This window comes from Rhinichthys klamathensis, unplaced genomic scaffold (genome assembly GCF_029890125.1).
Source record: "Rhinichthys klamathensis goyatoka isolate OS25496 unplaced genomic scaffold, OSU_Roscu_1.1 h1tg000035l_1, whole genome shotgun sequence".
Lineage (NCBI taxonomy): Eukaryota > Metazoa > Chordata > Actinopteri > Cypriniformes > Leuciscidae > Rhinichthys > Rhinichthys klamathensis.
Window position 1 is genome coordinate 928,621 of NW_026606583.1, and position 16,380 is coordinate 945,000.

The following is a 16,380-nucleotide window of genomic DNA, read 5'->3' on the forward strand; positions in this document are numbered from 1 at the left end:
ATGAGGCATCTTGGATAACACTCAACCCACTTTGTTACAAGACAAAAGTTACCAGACAACATTTCATACTTTTGACAAAGATCAGCTCCTCTTGATGTGCTGCAAAGAAAGTCAGATGTGTTATGCGCTGCGCAATTGTGGCACTGTTTTTCTATTTTTATTTTTCTCTTTTCATTCTTTGTTTTTTCCTATTGCCACTATAGTTCCAACCAGGAAATTTAACCAAATCCATCCATGGTCATTATTTTATTGGGCAGAATTTGCCCTGTGGGCCCACATATTAAATGTAGATACAGCTGTATTGGCAAAATAATTGATTTGCCTCAGTGTTTCTTCAAACACCATCTCTCACCCCATTCACACTCAGTCACTCTCACACACACTGGCCAGCATTCATTCTTGCAGGTTGTGCTCTAAATGTGGCATCTTATAATTTTAGCCACAAGGTCTGATCAGGTCAACACAACTATGTCAAACACTATTGAGAAGTGTCAATGGTCATAAGGTTTAGTCTAAGTCCGCTGTTGTAAACCCTTTTTTCTTTTCACAAATTCTAATAGATTAAATATTTCAGAATAATAGGCCTGCCATTTAATATTTCAAATGCAATTTGTCATTTGTTTGTCTAATTTTTATATTCTTTTTGTTTTTGCTCATGAGCTGCTTTAAGAAATTTTTTGGAGATCTCTGCATAATCTTGGATCCATGGCCAACAACATTTCCATCTCATTATCCCAGTTTAGACATCATTTGCGTTTTCATCATTTTGGACTTTTGGAGTAATTTTTTCCTCCAATCTATCTTTAGAAAATTACCAAAACAAAATGGAGTGACCAGTATCATTGTTTTGTCAACAATAATAATTATTCTTTGACATTTTGTGTCAATCTTTTTTCTTTGCCAGAGAACAATTCTATCATGCTTTTAGCCCTATAGTTTTTTCATATAATAGCCCTCACTATACCAAATCCAGCCTCAATTTTAACTATTTGGTGAGTTGAGCAAACACTTCTCTCTGTCAATGGACTTTCTTTTTCTTATAGAGCTGGACTTGTACCTACTGATAAAGCAGAGAGGGTTAGTTTAGCAGAGAATATAAAGAAGTGCTTATGAGACCAGTGAATAATCAAGATGAATAAAGTTAATCTAATAAGTAACTACATTTGAAGCAGTCTCTATAGAGTGATCATTGGAGTTGCCGCACCTGTGTTGCCCGTAAGGGAAGGATGTCAGTCAGTTCTTCTGTTTTTAGATCATCAGTCTGTTGAAGCTTCTCGGCTGTCGCTCTGCATGTGTCGTCAGCCTGTCACTCAAAGGCCTGGTGTCGGAGAATGGAATAGAGGCTCTGTTGTTTCTCTGCCTTTTCTCAGTTTGGGCATTGAAAGATTCTGCCACAGTTTTGCATCTTACGATTGTCTTTTTGTTCTCAGGAAAAGTCTCAAGTGAAAGTTTCACCTTTTCCAGCATTAAATCAGTCTTTCTCCATGCTGAGTTTCCAGAAAGTGGTCATCTTCAGGAGGGAGCTGAACGCCCCTCACCCACTCCTTCTCTCTGCAGTCATGTCTTCTCTCTTTCGTGTCTTTGACCTTTCACCTCTTCCATTCGACACTGAAGCCATCTGAAATTTGAACACTCAGAGAACTGCATGAATCAAATTAACTTTATAAATATTTGTTCCTGAGCAATTAGCTCTTTATCTAAATTCCATTTTTAACCATCTTTACCCTAGTTCTTTTATACTATATAATAATCACTGGTTGACAACAGCAGTTCTCCCATTCTGTTTTTAGTAAAGCAAGTTCTTCATTGCAGAAAAGAGCAAGCTATTTCTTCATTACAATATGCAGTAATAATCTAACTTTGACTATCTGAATATAATCCAATCAAATAGTTCTCCCTATCATAAAATCAGACTTCAATCTTTCTCCTATATGTGCATGCTGTGTTCAAGATAATTTCACATGGTGAATAAACTTTTCCTCACCCATTTTCAACAATTCCCATTTACTACAATTCTAAGATTGCTGTAAATTATTTTTGACTGCTGAAACTTGGTCACCCAATCCTGTTCACTTTTAGCACACTGCACAAGTTATTTTTTCTTAACTCAAACTCTGCAATGGAATAGTTTTTCTCACTTTGTCTTCAGGGATAATGAGATACAAATTTTAGACGTCTTCGGATATAAAATATAATATATTAAGCACGTGCAATCTTATTTATATTTCTCTATTAATATCTTTCATTATATTTATTAATTAAATATATATTTTATAACTTTAACTTATTGCATACTACAATAATCTTCTAGGTTAATATCTTGAAACAATTGCTTTCCTTTACTATTTTCTTTACTTTTAATACTCATTTATACATTACTTGTCTCTCAAGCTCATTCACACATTCCTTGTCCCTTACAAGTGACCAGGGTCAGAGGTCACTATTTTTAACCACAGGCACAGTCAAGCAGACACACAGGATCCCACATACACACACACAAAAGCTATATTCTACTTACAGTGCTACTCACTGTCTTTATAACAATACATCATTGATACACTTCCCCAACACAGTGAAAAATAACTATATAAAAATTAGCCTACCCGAGCAGACCTGTTCACCATGAACAGCGGTAACCGCAGGCTAAACTTATCTGTGCGCATGCCATTGCCTACCATCTATCAAAGCCCTCTTGATAAGCAAACACAGATCAACTTGTCATCTATCAAAGCCCTCTTGACAAGTAAACATAAATCAATAACTGATATTTTTATCAGTAACTATAATCCTGTGTACATGCTTTTGCTTATTATCCTTCAAGGCCCTCTTAACCCTCTGGGGTCTGAGGTGTTTTTGGGGCCATTTGGATGTTCTGTGATGCCCTTACATTTGTGCTTTTTTCAGTTATTTATAAACATGTTAATGGCAAAGGTGTAAATTCACTCTATATAGCACAAACAGGGCTACCATAATCTGTGAGCAACTTGTATGTACATTGTTTGTATTTTTAAGAGAATATTGTTTATGCGTGGTTATTGAAAAAAATTAAAATGAAAGCTGCTGAAATAAGACCACAAAACAAATACTAAATATGTGTCCACAAGACTTTTGACAAATGGATGTTGACGCTTCGAGTTCTGGCTTCAAAATGATCTGAAAATCATCCTTCCTAATCATTCACATAAACCAATAGATTGTTTTAAATTGTGAAAAACATTTTTTTTGTTTGCCAAGGCAATATGCAGATGGGCGGAACGGCCCAACCCCTATCATGAATATTAAGTGGTTCTCAGACAGTGACCCTGCATAATAATGAGCCTTTCATTCAGGGGTGTCACACAAGAAATAATGCAAGGAAAATATATATATATATTGTCATTGCATTCTTTCTTGTATATATATAGCCTAAATATATATATATATATATATATACACACACACACACACACATATATATATATATATATATATATATATATATATATATATATATATATATATATATATATACAAACAATCAAAATATAAATGAAAGCCAAAAGCACATTTTTAGTCATACCTGGAAACAAATTCTAGTCAAATGCTATATGGGCCATTCTACAGAATCTTGAAAAGAAAATAGTCTTTTTCCATAAATGTCTTATAAAGTATTATTTTTTAAAGTAGACCAATACAATAAAAATAAACCAGTCGCATTTCAAAGTCGTTCGCGAAATGACCGCCAGGTGGCGCAAAGGGACATTTATCAAAACGTAAGTGGGGCTAATGTCAATTAACAGTAAGGATGAAATTCTACAAGTTATGGTAATTTGCAAATAAGCCTACAACAAACATTTATTTTTAAACAAATATTTTTAAATATGCAACATGCACGTTTAAACAACAAACAATACAATCTGAACCAGCGCTTCTGCTCCTGTATTGAGACATGCAGCGCGTTGCAGTTACGATCCTGGTTCCAGTGGCCTTAATACATTCACGGCTTTTTAAAATGTCACAAAGCGTTTTGAGATGGTTTTGAATGAAATATTGAAGTTTATAATTAGGGTATTTTGGCACACCACGCCGAGTGGCTATGCATTATTCTAAAATCTGGCTTTATTCTGGCATGTTGAATTAGAGTTTGACAAACGCGGCGGCGCGTTCATTTGAATTTATTTTTCTCATAACAGCTAAAAGAACTTACTGCGTAATTGTTGGTCATACAGATAAGATATCATCTTTTAAAACTGTAAAAGGTCTACTTTTATTCATGTAGGCTAAAGTAGGCCTACACTCTCTGGCTAACGACAAAACGTTTTCTCGCTTATGTGAGAAACAAACGTTTGGGCATTTCCTCAGTGAGAAAATTCATAGCCGAGCGGTAGAACTGACGGTTCGATCATCAAGATGACACGGGTTCAAATCCCGATCAAACATGGTCTACTGCAAATTTTATATTTATTAATGCAGAGAGATTTGTGTAGCTCTAAAACTCTGTTACACCATACAGTTTTTTGCTTATATTTATAAAATAAAATTACCATGCATTTCCATTTTACACTAAGGAACAATAGTATCCAACAGAACGACTTTGCATCTGTACCAATCGTATGAGGCCAATCGTAATTTCAAAAGCAGTTCTGTAAAAAAAGTAATTTTATATATATAGCCAATATATATATATATTTTTTTTATTAGGCCTATTATTATTATTTTTTTGATTCCCTACAACCTAGAGTTTTTAAAAACATGGTTTTAAGTAAAGTGTGATTTGCCAGGGGGACGGGGATTTCCTTCTGGTCTAAACATCCCTGCTTCTGCTGAATTATTTGAATCCCCACACCCCTCCCTCAGCTAATCAATGCTATAGGCTACTTCACCAATAGACCATATCAAATATAAAATAGAGATATGCAACAGAACAAGCACGTTTAAACAACGATAAACAATAAAATCAAAACCAGCGTTTCAGTTGTCCATTGGTTCAAGTGGCCTTAATGCATGCACGGCTTTTCAAAATTTCACAAAGCGTTTTGAGATTATTTTGAATGAAATATTGAAGTTTATAATTAAGTGTTTTGGCAGACCACGCCGAGTGGCCCTATGCATTTTTCTAAAATCGGGTTTTATTCGAACTTTTGCTAACGACAAAAGTTTATCTGTCGTCTCTGTCTCCGGGAACTGCGCGTCACAAAAATGAACCGAAAGCCACTTCAGCTCAGTCACTATAAGAAATCGGCTCTGTCTAATGCCTTTAAATGTCTAAATATTCAGGCTAATAAATGTTATCTGATTATGTAATCCATATGAAAACGAGAGGTACAGAGGATCTACTCAAACATGTAGCCTGTAAGCGCTTCCCAATGAGAAAATGACAAGGGTGAAAATCTCGCTCTAATGAAATGTAGCAGGCTAAATCGCCCTGAATTAAAATGTAAAAACAGATCAAATAATGTATTTGTCGAAATGTTGCGATATTGTTTCATTTAAGTTCATAATTATTCTATAGGCCTACATGTTATTTAATTTAGCAGCATTACCACGAAGCACCGTGGTTCGATATTTATTTGAATAATAAAAAAAATAATAAAAACTTAATTCACAAATTGCATGCCTGGTTGAAAGGATCCAAAGATCCCTGTAGAATTTAATATTAAGTTGAACATTTTGTTCATGACAACAAACATGCGTTTTTTCAGATTATATTTAGTTTTGCTTGGAAAAAGCTGGCCCAAACCAGTTTTATTTCATCAATTATTGAAATAATGAAATATTTAGTAATAAACTTTTATGACAGAAATTTCACTAGGCTACATGTAACTTAAATCATTTAATTCCTTCATTATCAACACTGTCTAGAATAGCGATTTAAGTGTGAATTACGACTTCTCTTTGTGTTAAATCAGCCTCAGACTCCGATAGCCTGTGGGGGGTTGGAGGGACAGTTCAGTGCTGTAGCCTATCGAGCGCGCAGGACAATAGGCCTAGGTGTTAATGTTCCTCTTTCATATGGAGAGCGAGGGAGACTAAATAAACTTGTTAAAAAGAGATTCAGCGCGAGAGAGGCAAAGAAAAACGCATGTTTTAATTTAATTATGTTGCTTTGGACAATTTTCGTTTTGTAGGCCTACTGTTTTAATTGTTTAATGTCATTTATTTGGCAATACAAATTTAAAATGTCGCAAGAATAATATTAGCCTAGTGTTTCTTATTTTGCATCGCAAAAGAAATAAACTCTAAACCCGATGCAACCCTGTTTTAAATAAAAAAAAAACACTTTATTTAAACCTTGAAATGTTCGAACTTGGTTTCAAACTTAAGTAATTTTAGTGTTCTTTTACATTACACAATAATTTAGCAGACTAAAGACGAGCAGACTAATGCACTCGGCTGACAATCTTCCTTCATCAGTTTGTGTCCTTTGTGCAGCGGCTGCGGTTCTACTGGAATGTAGCAAATTTATGTTGTAATGATAATTAAACAAAACTCTTGACTTTAAATAAGTAAACAGTTATAAACAGTTAGCTATTTAAGCATCAAGAAGGTAAAATATAAACGCTGTTGGCCAACATCGGTTAACAACATGTATGCCACATTGAGATTCGATCTCGGGTCGATTGAAACTCCCTGAAGCTTGTGTTGTTGCGTTGATCACTGAGCCACCGTTTGTACGCTGTTAGAGTTAAAGTCTTATGCTCTTGTAAAGCTTCATTGATGTAGCCTAAATGTTTTTATTGCAATGTTTTATGTTTTCATTATTTATTCAATTTCATTTCAGTATTTCAGCCTAATTTCAGTATTGTGATTATGAATTATTTTAACTACGTTTCACTTGTTGAATTCATCTGCTACCAGCTTTCAATCGCTCTGAATGAGCAGCAGATTACGCATTAGAGAGAATAAACGAACACTTTTCAGAGTCTATGATTGTAGCGCCTCTTAGCGGTAAAAGGTAGCAAATACACCCCACATTTTACCTCCGCGGTGGAACGGCTGATGTGGGCATTGTCATGGCTTTCCTCAACATTTGCGTTTGAATAGCGCGCGTTCTCCGTGGGCGTGTCAGATTAACGCGTAATGAAGTGTAATGAGCTGGGGAAAAAAATACTGACAGCACTCTCTTTTCATACAGATTACATAAACTGAGAATATTTGTTTTTTATATAAATTACTTCATTGAAAAGAAGAGAATTCAAGCTTCATAAAGAAAAATCTCTCGTGCCTGTATGACAAGTATTTGCAGAGTTAGAGTTCATTTTTCGGACGCGTTTCAGAATGGACTGCACTGACAGAGAGAAGGCAAAACTCGCATCATGTTTATTTTTCTTCATTTGACAAAAAGCACAACACTTTGTTTTTATTGTGAGTATACAGAAAAATAATATACACTAAACAGGATCGACTGATGTATAACACTTACATGTAAGATTAAAATCAACAGAGTATTTTGAGTCTCTTTTGCACTGATAAGAAAAAAAGTCTGCCTATCGCGCCGGCGCGATAGCCGACCCCAGGGGGTTAATAAGCAAACACGGATCCTTAACTATAATCTTCTGTGTGCATGCTTTTGCTTACTATCCATCAAGGCCCTCTTAATAAGCAAACACAGATCCTTGCGTACGTACGTCAAAACGCTGTGCGCATGCTTTTGCTCATTATCCATCAAGGCCCTCTTAATGAGCAAACACAAATCCTTGCGTACGCACGACAAAACCTTTAGCGCAAAATTAGCACCACCAGTGATCATACAATCCACACAGGATTATATGAGCACTAGCAAACACTACCGGAGCTCCGCCGCGCTATAACACATTTACTCGATATCGTCAACAAAATGCATGCACTTATTTCTAGAATCAAAGATCCTTTTTGTTCAATTTTTAAATTTTTTAGTTCTTTAAATTTGGAGAAGCATTTTAAAGGGTCTTACCACTCTGGCTCACCGGTGACAACACATACTTTTTCAAAAGCAAAAAACTGCTCACCAGTGGCCACTGTTGTCTGTGAGTCACCAGTGTCGCCTTTCGTGGCTCCTTCAGCTCCTAAGCCAATCCTGCCGACTACGCCATTTGAAGTGGTTTCAATTGTTCTGTAAAATAACTTCGCATAGATCTTTGATGCCAGAAATATTAGACTTTATTAACAAACAAAGCCGAGCATCTCCTGCAGGGGATCACTCCCTCCAGCAGGAGATCCCTTCCTCCTGCAGGCGATCACTCCCGATCAGTGCCCAGCTTCTCACATATATGCATACATCCTTTTCCAAAGATGGTCATACACTTATAGATAGTTTTGGGTGAAGGTCTTGTACCATGTGACTTCTCAGAATAGAATTGACATTCAGGGTCTTTTTACAGAAGGTCTTGCAGCTTTCAAAGACACATAGAGTCCTTCTAGAGGACTCATACAATAAATAATTGTGTATTCTTATAAGGCTAAATTACTTGTTTTCTAAATAATAAAATCTTCAACACTGGCAGCGGTGGGATTCGAACCCACGCCCCCGAAGAGACTGGAGCCTAAATCCAGCGCCTTAGACCCCTCGGCCACGCTACCCTGACGTGGCTCGATACGTGGGCCGTTTTCTGGCCATTTTTTTTTCATAAATAGATTAAACGTTGGGTGCGGACCTTCATCGTCAGGCTCTGAAGCACGCCGAGTTTGGCCAAGGAAAGCAAAAGTGGCAGGGTTTGGAAGAGTCCGGGAGCAAGCAGTGTCACTTCTCCAGTGTTTTCGCTTAGGCATAGCAGCCACGAGTGCCTTCTAAAATGCTGTCTTGGCAGCAGTGGGATTCGAACCCACGCCCCCGAAGAGACTGGAGCCTTAATCCAGCGCCTTAGACCGCTCGGCCACGCTACCTTGTGAGGGCACCTTCCGTGGTCCATTTTCGCCAATTTTTTCTTTTAATGTCTCTCTTCTCCACAGTTAAATCCGTCGAAATTCTACGTGCCTTGAAGGAGCACCTCGACAGGTGGAAAGGCCTCCTAAATACAGGGGGGACGCAGTTACACTCCTGGAGGCCCCCCTCCCTGCAGATTGCAATTCCATCTCTAATCAAACACACCTGAATTACCTAATCAAAGCCTTTGGGCCATCCTCCATGGCAGCCAGCTGTGTCGCAGTTAAACTCAAAATCATGAGGTAGCTGTCAGATCACCAAAAAAATCTCAATGAGTCAAATTGGCTAACTCCATCATTATAGACTAGACATTTGTTATTATTATGTTTAAATTCATTTTTGAAGTGACATTATTACCGTCCCTGATTCAAGAGGGTGCAGATTTTCAGCCGCTTTTGCGCCTTTTCGGAGCACTCTTAAGGTGTCTGGCCCTCTTTAAAATCACTGCTGGCAGCGGTGGGATTCGAACCCACGCCCCCGAAGAGACTGGAGCCTAAATCCAGCGCCTTAGACCCCTCGGCCACGCTACCCTGATGTGGCTTGATTCGTGGGCCGTTTTCTGGCCATTTTTTTTTTCATAAATAGATTAAACGTTGGGTGCGGACCTTCATCGTCAGGCTCTGAAGCACGCCGAGTTCGGCCAAGGAAAGCAAAAGTGGCAGGGTTTGGAAGAGTCCGGGAGCAAGCAGTGTCACTTCTCCAGTGTTTTCGCTTAGGCATAGCAGCCACGAGTGCCTTCTAAAATGCTGTCTTGGCAGCAGTGGGATTCGAAACCACGCCCCCGAAGAGACTGGAGCCTTAATCCAGCGCCTTAGACCGCTCGGCCACGCTACCTTGTGAGGGCACCTTCCGTGGTCCATTTTCGCCATTTTTTTCTTTTAATGTCTCTCTTCTCCACAGTTAAATCCGTCGAAATTCTACGTGCCTTGAAGGAGCACCTCGACAGGTGGAAAGGCCTCCTAAATACAGGGGGGACGCAGTTACACTCCTGGAGGCCCCCCTCCCTGCAGATTGCAATTCCATCTCTAATCAAACACACCTGAATTACCTAATCAAAGCCTTTGGGCCATCCTCCAAAATGGCAGCCAGCTGTGTCGCAGTTAAACTCAAAATCATGAGGTAGCTGTCAGATCACCAAAAAAATCTCAATGAGTCAAATTGGCTAACTCCATCATTATAGACTAGACATTTGTTATTATTATGTTTAAATTCATTTTTGAAGTGACATTATTACCATCCCTGATTCAAGAGGGTGCAGATTTTCAGCCGCTTTTGCGCCTTTTCGGAGCACTCTTAAGGTGTCTGGCCCTCTTTAAAATCACTGCTGGCAGCGGTGGGATTCGAACCCACGCCCGCGAAGAGACTGGAGCCTAAATCCAGCGCCTTAGACCCCTCGGCCACGCTACCCTGATGTGGCTTGATTTCTTGGGCCGTTTTCTGGCCATTTTTTTTTTCATAAATAGATTAAACGTTGGGTGCGGACCTTCATCGTCAGGCTCTGAAGCACGCCGAGTTCGGCCAAGGAAAGCAAAAGCAGCAGGGTTTGGAAGAGACCGGGAGCAAGCAGTGTCACTTCTCCAGTGTTTTCGCTTAGGCATAGCAGCCACGAGTGCCTTCTAAAATGCTGTCTTGGCAGCGGTGGGATTCGAACCCACACCCCCGAAGAGACTGGAGCCTTAATCCAGCGCCTTAGACCGCTCGGCCACGCTACCTTGTGAGGGCACCTTCCGTGGGCCATTTTCGCCAAATTTTTCTTTTAATGTCTCTCTTCTCCACAGTTAAATCCGTCGAAATTCTACGTGCCTTGAAGGAGCACCTCGACAGGTGGAAAGGCCTCCTAAATACAAGGGGGACGCAGTTACACTCCTAAAGGCCCCCTCCCTGCAGATTGCAATTCCATCTCTAATAAAACACACCTGAATTACCTAATCAAAGCCTTTGGGCCATCCTCCAAAATGGCAGCCAGCTGTGTCGCAGTTAAACTCAAAATCATGAGGTAGCTGTCAGATCACCAAAAAAATCTCAATGAGTCAAATTGGCTAACTCCATCATTATAGACTAGACATTTGTTATTATTATGTTTAAATTCATTTTTGAAGTGACATTATTGCTGTCCCTGATTCAAGAGGGTGCAGATTTTCAGCCGCTTTCGCGCCTTAGACCCAGCGCCTTAGACCGCTCGGCCACGCTACCTTGTGAAGGCACCTTCCGTGGGCCATTTTCGCCAATTTTTTCTTTTAATGTCTCTCTTCTTCACAGTTAAATCCGTCGAAATTCTACGTGCCTTGAAGGAGCACCTCGACAGGTGGAAAGGCCTCCTAAATACAGGGGGGACGCAGTTACACCCCTCCCTGCATATTGCAATTCCATCTCTAATCAAACACACCTGAATTCCCTAATCAAAGCCTTTGGGCCATCCTCCAAAATGGCAGCCAGCTGTGTCGCAGTTAAACTCAAAATCATGAGGTAGCTGTCAGATCACCAAAAAAATCTCAATGAGTCAAATTGGCTAACTCCATCATTATAGACTAGACATTTGTTATTATTATGTTTAAATTCATTTTTGAAGTGACATTATTACCGTCCCTGATTCAAGAGGGTGCAGATTTTCAGCCGCTTTTGCGCCTTTTCGGAGCACTCTTAAGGTGTCTGGCCCTCTTTAAAATCACTGCTGGCAGCGGTGGGATTCGAACCCATGCCCACGAAGAGACTGGAGCCTAAATCCAGCGCCTTAGACCCCTCGGCCACGATACCCTGATGTGGCTTGATTCGTGGGCCGTTTTCTGGCCATTTTTTTTTTCATAAATAGATTAAACGTTGGGTGCGGACCTTCATCGTCAGGCTCTGAAGCACGCCGAGTTCGGCCAAGGAAAGCAAAAGCGGCAGGGTTTGGAAGAGACCGGGAGCAAGCAGTGTCACTTCTCCAGTGTTTTCGCTTAGGCATAGCAGCCACGAGTGCCTTCTAAAATGCTGTCTTGGCAGCGGTGGGATTCGAACCCACGCCCCCAAAGAGACTGGAGCCTTAATCCAGCGCCTTAGACCGCTCGGCCACGCTACCTTGTGAGGGCACCTTCCGTGGGCCATTTTCGCCAATTTTTTCTTTTAATGTCTCTCTTCTCCACAGTTAAATCCGTCGAAATTCTACGTGCCTTGAAGGAGCACCTCGACAGGTGGAAAGGCCTCCTAAATACAGGGGGGACGCAGTTACACTCCTGGAGGCCCCCTCCCTGCAGATTGCAATTCCATCTCTAATTAAACACACCTGAATTACCTAATCAAAGCCTTTGGGCCATCCTCCAAAATGGCAGCCAGCTGTGTCGCAGTTAAACTCAAAATCATGAGGTAGCTGACAGATCACCAAAAAAATCTCAATGAGTCAAATTGGCTAACTCCATCAGTATAGACTAGACATTTGTTATTATTATGTTTAAATTCATTTTTGAAGTGACATTATTGCTGTCCCTGATTCAAGAGGGTGCAGATTTTCAGCCGCTTTTGCGCCTTAGACCCAGCGCCTTAGACCGCTCGGCCACGCTACCTTGTGAGGGCACCTACCGTGGGCCATTTTCGCCAATTTTTTCTTTTAATGTCTCTCTTCTCCACAGTTAAATCCGTCGAAATTCTACGTGCCTTGAAGGAGCACCTCGACAGGTGGAAAGGCCTCCTAAATATAGGGGGGACGCAGTTACACTCCTGGAGGCCCCCCTCCCTGCAGATTGCAATTCCATCTCTAATCAAACACACCTGAATTACCTAATCAAAGCCTTTGGGCCATCCTCCAAAATGGCAGCCAGCTGTGTCGCAGTTAAACTCAAAATCATGAGGTAGCTGTCAGATCACCAAAAAAATCTCAATGAGTCAAATTGGCTAACTCCATCAGTATAGACTAGACATTTGTTATTATTATGTTTAAATTCATTTTTGAAGTGACATTATTGCTGTCCCTGATTCAAGAGGGTGCAGATTTTCAGCCGCTTTTGCGCCTTAGACCCAGCGCCTTAGACCCAGCGCCTTAGACCGCTCGGCCACGCTACCTTATGAGGGCACCTTCCGTGGGTCATTTTCGCCAATTTTTTCTTTTAATGTCTCTCTTCTCCACAGTTAAATCCGTCGAAATTCTACGTGCCTTGAAGGAGCACCTCGACAGGTGGAAAGGCCTCCTAAATATAGGGGGGACGCAGTTACACTCCTGGAGGCCCCCCTCCCTGCAGATTGCAATTCCATCTCTAATCAAACACATCTGAATTACCTAATCAAAGCCTTTGGGCCATCCTCCAAAATGGCAGCCAGCTGTGTCGCAGTTAAACTCAAAATCATGAGGTAGCTGTCAGATCACCAAAAAATTCTCAATGAGTCAAATTGGCTAACTCCATCATTATAGACTAGACATTTGTTATTATTATGTTTAAATTCATTTTTGAAGTGACATTATTACCGTCCCTGATTCAAGAGGGTGCAGATTTTCAGCCGCTTTTGCGCCTTTTCGGAGCACTCTTAAGGTGTCTGGCCCTCTTTAAAATCACTGCTGGCAGCGGTGGGATTCAAACCCACGCCCCCGAAGAGACTGGAGCCTAAATCCAGCGCCTTAGACCCCTCGGCCACGCTACCCTGATGTGGCTCGATTCGTGGGCCGTTTTCTGGCCATTTTTTTTTCATAAATAGATTAAACGTTGGGTGCGGACCTTCATCGTCAGGCTCTGAAGCACGCCGAGTTCGGCCAAGGAAAGCAAAAGCGGCAGGGTTTGGAAGAGACCGGGAGCAAGCAGTGTCACTTCTCCAGTGTTTTCGCTTAGGAATAGCAGCCACGAGTGCCTTCTAAGATGCTGTCTTGGCAGTGGTGGGATTCGAACCCACGCCCCCGAAGAGACTGGAGCCTTAATCCAGCGCCTTAGACCGCTCGGCCACGCTACCTTGTGAGGGCACTTTCCGTGGGACATTTTCGCCAATTTTTTCTTTTAATGTCTCTCTTCTCTACAGTTAAATCCGTCGAAATTCTACGTGCCTTGAAGGAGCACCTCGACAGGTGGAAAGGCCTCCTAAATACAGGGGGGACGCAGTTACACTCCTGGAGGCCCCCCTCCCTGCAGATTGCAATTCCATCTCTAATCAAACACACCTGAATTACCTAATCAAAGCCTTTGGGCCATCCTCCAAAATGGCAGCCAGCTGTGTCGCAGTTAAACTCAAAATCATGAGGTAGCTGTCAGATCACCAAAAAAATCTCAATGAGTCAAATTGGCTAACTCCATCAGTATAGACTAGACATTTGTTATTATTATGTTTAAATTCATTTTTGAAGTGACATTATTGCTGTCCCTGATTCAAGAGGGTGCAGATTTTCAGCCGCTTTTGCGCCTTAGACCCAGCGCCTTAGACCGCTCGGCCACGCTACCTTGTGAAGGCACCTTCCGAGCAGACTAATGCACTCGGCTGACAATCTTCCTTCATCAGTTTGTGTCCTTTGTGCAGCGGCTGCGGTTCTACTGGAATGTAGCAAATTTATGTTGTAATGATAATTAAACAAAACTCTTGACTTTAAATAAGTAAACAGTTATAAACAGTTAGCTATTTAAGCATCAAGAAGGTAAAATATAAACGCTGTTGGCCAACATCGGTTAACAACATGTATGCCACATTGAGATTCGATCTCGGGTCGATTGAAACTCCCTGAAGCTTGTGTTGTTGCGTTGATCACTGAGCCACCGTTTGTACGCTGTTAGAGTTAAAGTCTTATGCTCTTGTAAAGCTTCATTGATGTAGCCTAAATGTTTTTATTGCAATGTTTTATGTTTTCATTATTTATTCAATTTCATTTCAGTATTTCAGCCTAATTTCAGTATTGTGATTATGAATTATTTTAACTACGTTTCACTTGTTGAATTCATCTGCTACCAGCTTTCAATCGCTCTGAATGAGCAGCAGATTACGCATTAGAGAGAATAAACGAACACTTTTCAGAGTCTATGATTGTAGCGCCTCTTAGCGGTAAAAGGTAGCAAATACACCCCACATTTTACCTCCGCGGTGGAACGGCTGATGTGGGCATTGTCATGGCTTTCCTCAACATTTGCGTTTGAATAGCGCGCGTTCTCCGTGGGCGTGTCAGATTAACGCGTAATGAAGTGTAATGAGCTGGGGAAAAAAATACTGACAGCACTCTCTTTTCATACAGATTACATAAACTGAGAATATTTGTTTTTTATATAAATTACTTCATTGAAAAGAAGAGAATTCAAGCTTCATAAAGAAAAATCTCTCGTACCTGTATGACAAGTATTTGCAGAGTTAGAGTTCATTTTTCGGACGCGTTTCAGAATGGACTGCACTGACAGAGAGAAGGCAAAACTCGCATCATGTTTATTTTTCTTCATTTGACAAAAAGCACAACACTTTGTTTTTATTGTGAGTATACAGAAAAATAATATACACTAAACAGGATCGACTGATGTATAACACTTACATGTAAGATTAAAATCAACAGAGTATTTTGAGTCTCTTTTGCACTGATAAGAAAAAAAGTCTGCCTATCGCGCCGGCGCGATAGCCGACCCCAGGGGGTTAATAAGCAAACACGGATCCTTAACTATAATCTTCTGTGTGCATGCTTTTGCTTACTATCCATCAAGGCCCTCTTAATAAGCAAACACAGATCCTTGCGTACGTACGTCAAAACGCTGTGCGCATGCTTTTGCTCATTATCCATCAAGGCCCTCTTAATGAGCAAACACAAATCCTTGCGTACGCACGACAAAACCTTTAGCGCAAAATTAGCACCACCAGTGATCATACAATCCACACAGGATTATATGAGCACTAGCAAACACTACCGGAGCTCCGCCGCGCTATAACACATTTACTCGATATCGTCAACAAAATGCATGCACTTATTTCTAGAATCAAAGATCCTTTTTGTTCAATTTTTAAATTTTTTAGTTCTTTAAATTTGGAGAAGCATTTTAAAGGGTCTTACCACTCTGGCTCACCGGTGACAACACATACTTTTTCAAAAGCAAAAAACTGCTCACCAGTGGCCACTGTTGTCTGTGAGTCACCAGTGTCGCCTTTCGTGGCTCCTTCAGCTCCTAAGCCAATCCTGCCGACTACGCCATTTGAAGTGGTTTCAATTGTTCTTTAAAATAACTTCGCATAGATCTTTGATGCCAGAAATATTAGACTTTATTAACAAACAAAGCCGAGCATCTCCTGCAGGGGATCACTCCCTCCAGCAGGAGATCCCTTCCTCCTGCAGGCGATCACTCCCGATCAGTGCCCAGCTTCTCACATATATGCATACATCCTTTTCCAAAGATGGTCATACACTTATAGATAGTTTTGGGTGAAGGTCTTGTACCATGTGACTTCTCAGAATAGAATTGACATTCAGGGTCTTTTTACAGAAGGTCTTGCAGCTTTCAAAGACACATAGAGTCCTTCTAGAGGACTCATACAATAAATAATTGTGTATTCTTATAAGGCTAAATTACTTGTTTTCTAAATAA

The 16,380-nt window shown here is 40.6% G+C and overlaps 6 non-coding genes across 6 annotated transcripts; all 6 read right to left on the reverse strand.

Annotated features, from left to right (window-relative positions):
* Positions 1–8,456: 8,456 nt before the first annotated feature.
* trnal-uag (transfer RNA leucine (anticodon UAG)) lies at positions 8,457–8,538 on the reverse strand. The gene has a single exon. It is a non-coding gene; the product is annotated as a tRNA-Leu (tRNA).
* Positions 8,539–9,329: 791 nt separating this feature from the next.
* On the reverse strand, positions 9,330–9,411 carry trnal-uag (transfer RNA leucine (anticodon UAG)). The gene has a single exon. It is a non-coding gene; the product is annotated as a tRNA-Leu (tRNA).
* Positions 9,412–10,206: 795 nt separating this feature from the next.
* trnal-uag (transfer RNA leucine (anticodon UAG)) lies at positions 10,207–10,288 on the reverse strand. The gene has a single exon. It is a non-coding gene; the product is annotated as a tRNA-Leu (tRNA).
* A 223-nt stretch (positions 10,289–10,511) lies between these two features.
* Positions 10,512–10,593, reverse strand: trnal-aag (transfer RNA leucine (anticodon AAG)). The gene has a single exon. It is a non-coding gene; the product is annotated as a tRNA-Leu (tRNA).
* Positions 10,594–11,857: 1,264 nt separating this feature from the next.
* On the reverse strand, positions 11,858–11,939 carry trnal-aag (transfer RNA leucine (anticodon AAG)). Its single transcript has one exon. It is a non-coding gene; the product is annotated as a tRNA-Leu (tRNA).
* Positions 11,940–13,407: 1,468 nt separating this feature from the next.
* On the reverse strand, positions 13,408–13,489 carry trnal-uag (transfer RNA leucine (anticodon UAG)). The gene has a single exon. It is a non-coding gene; the product is annotated as a tRNA-Leu (tRNA).
* Between the last annotated feature and the right edge of the window lie 2,891 nt (positions 13,490–16,380).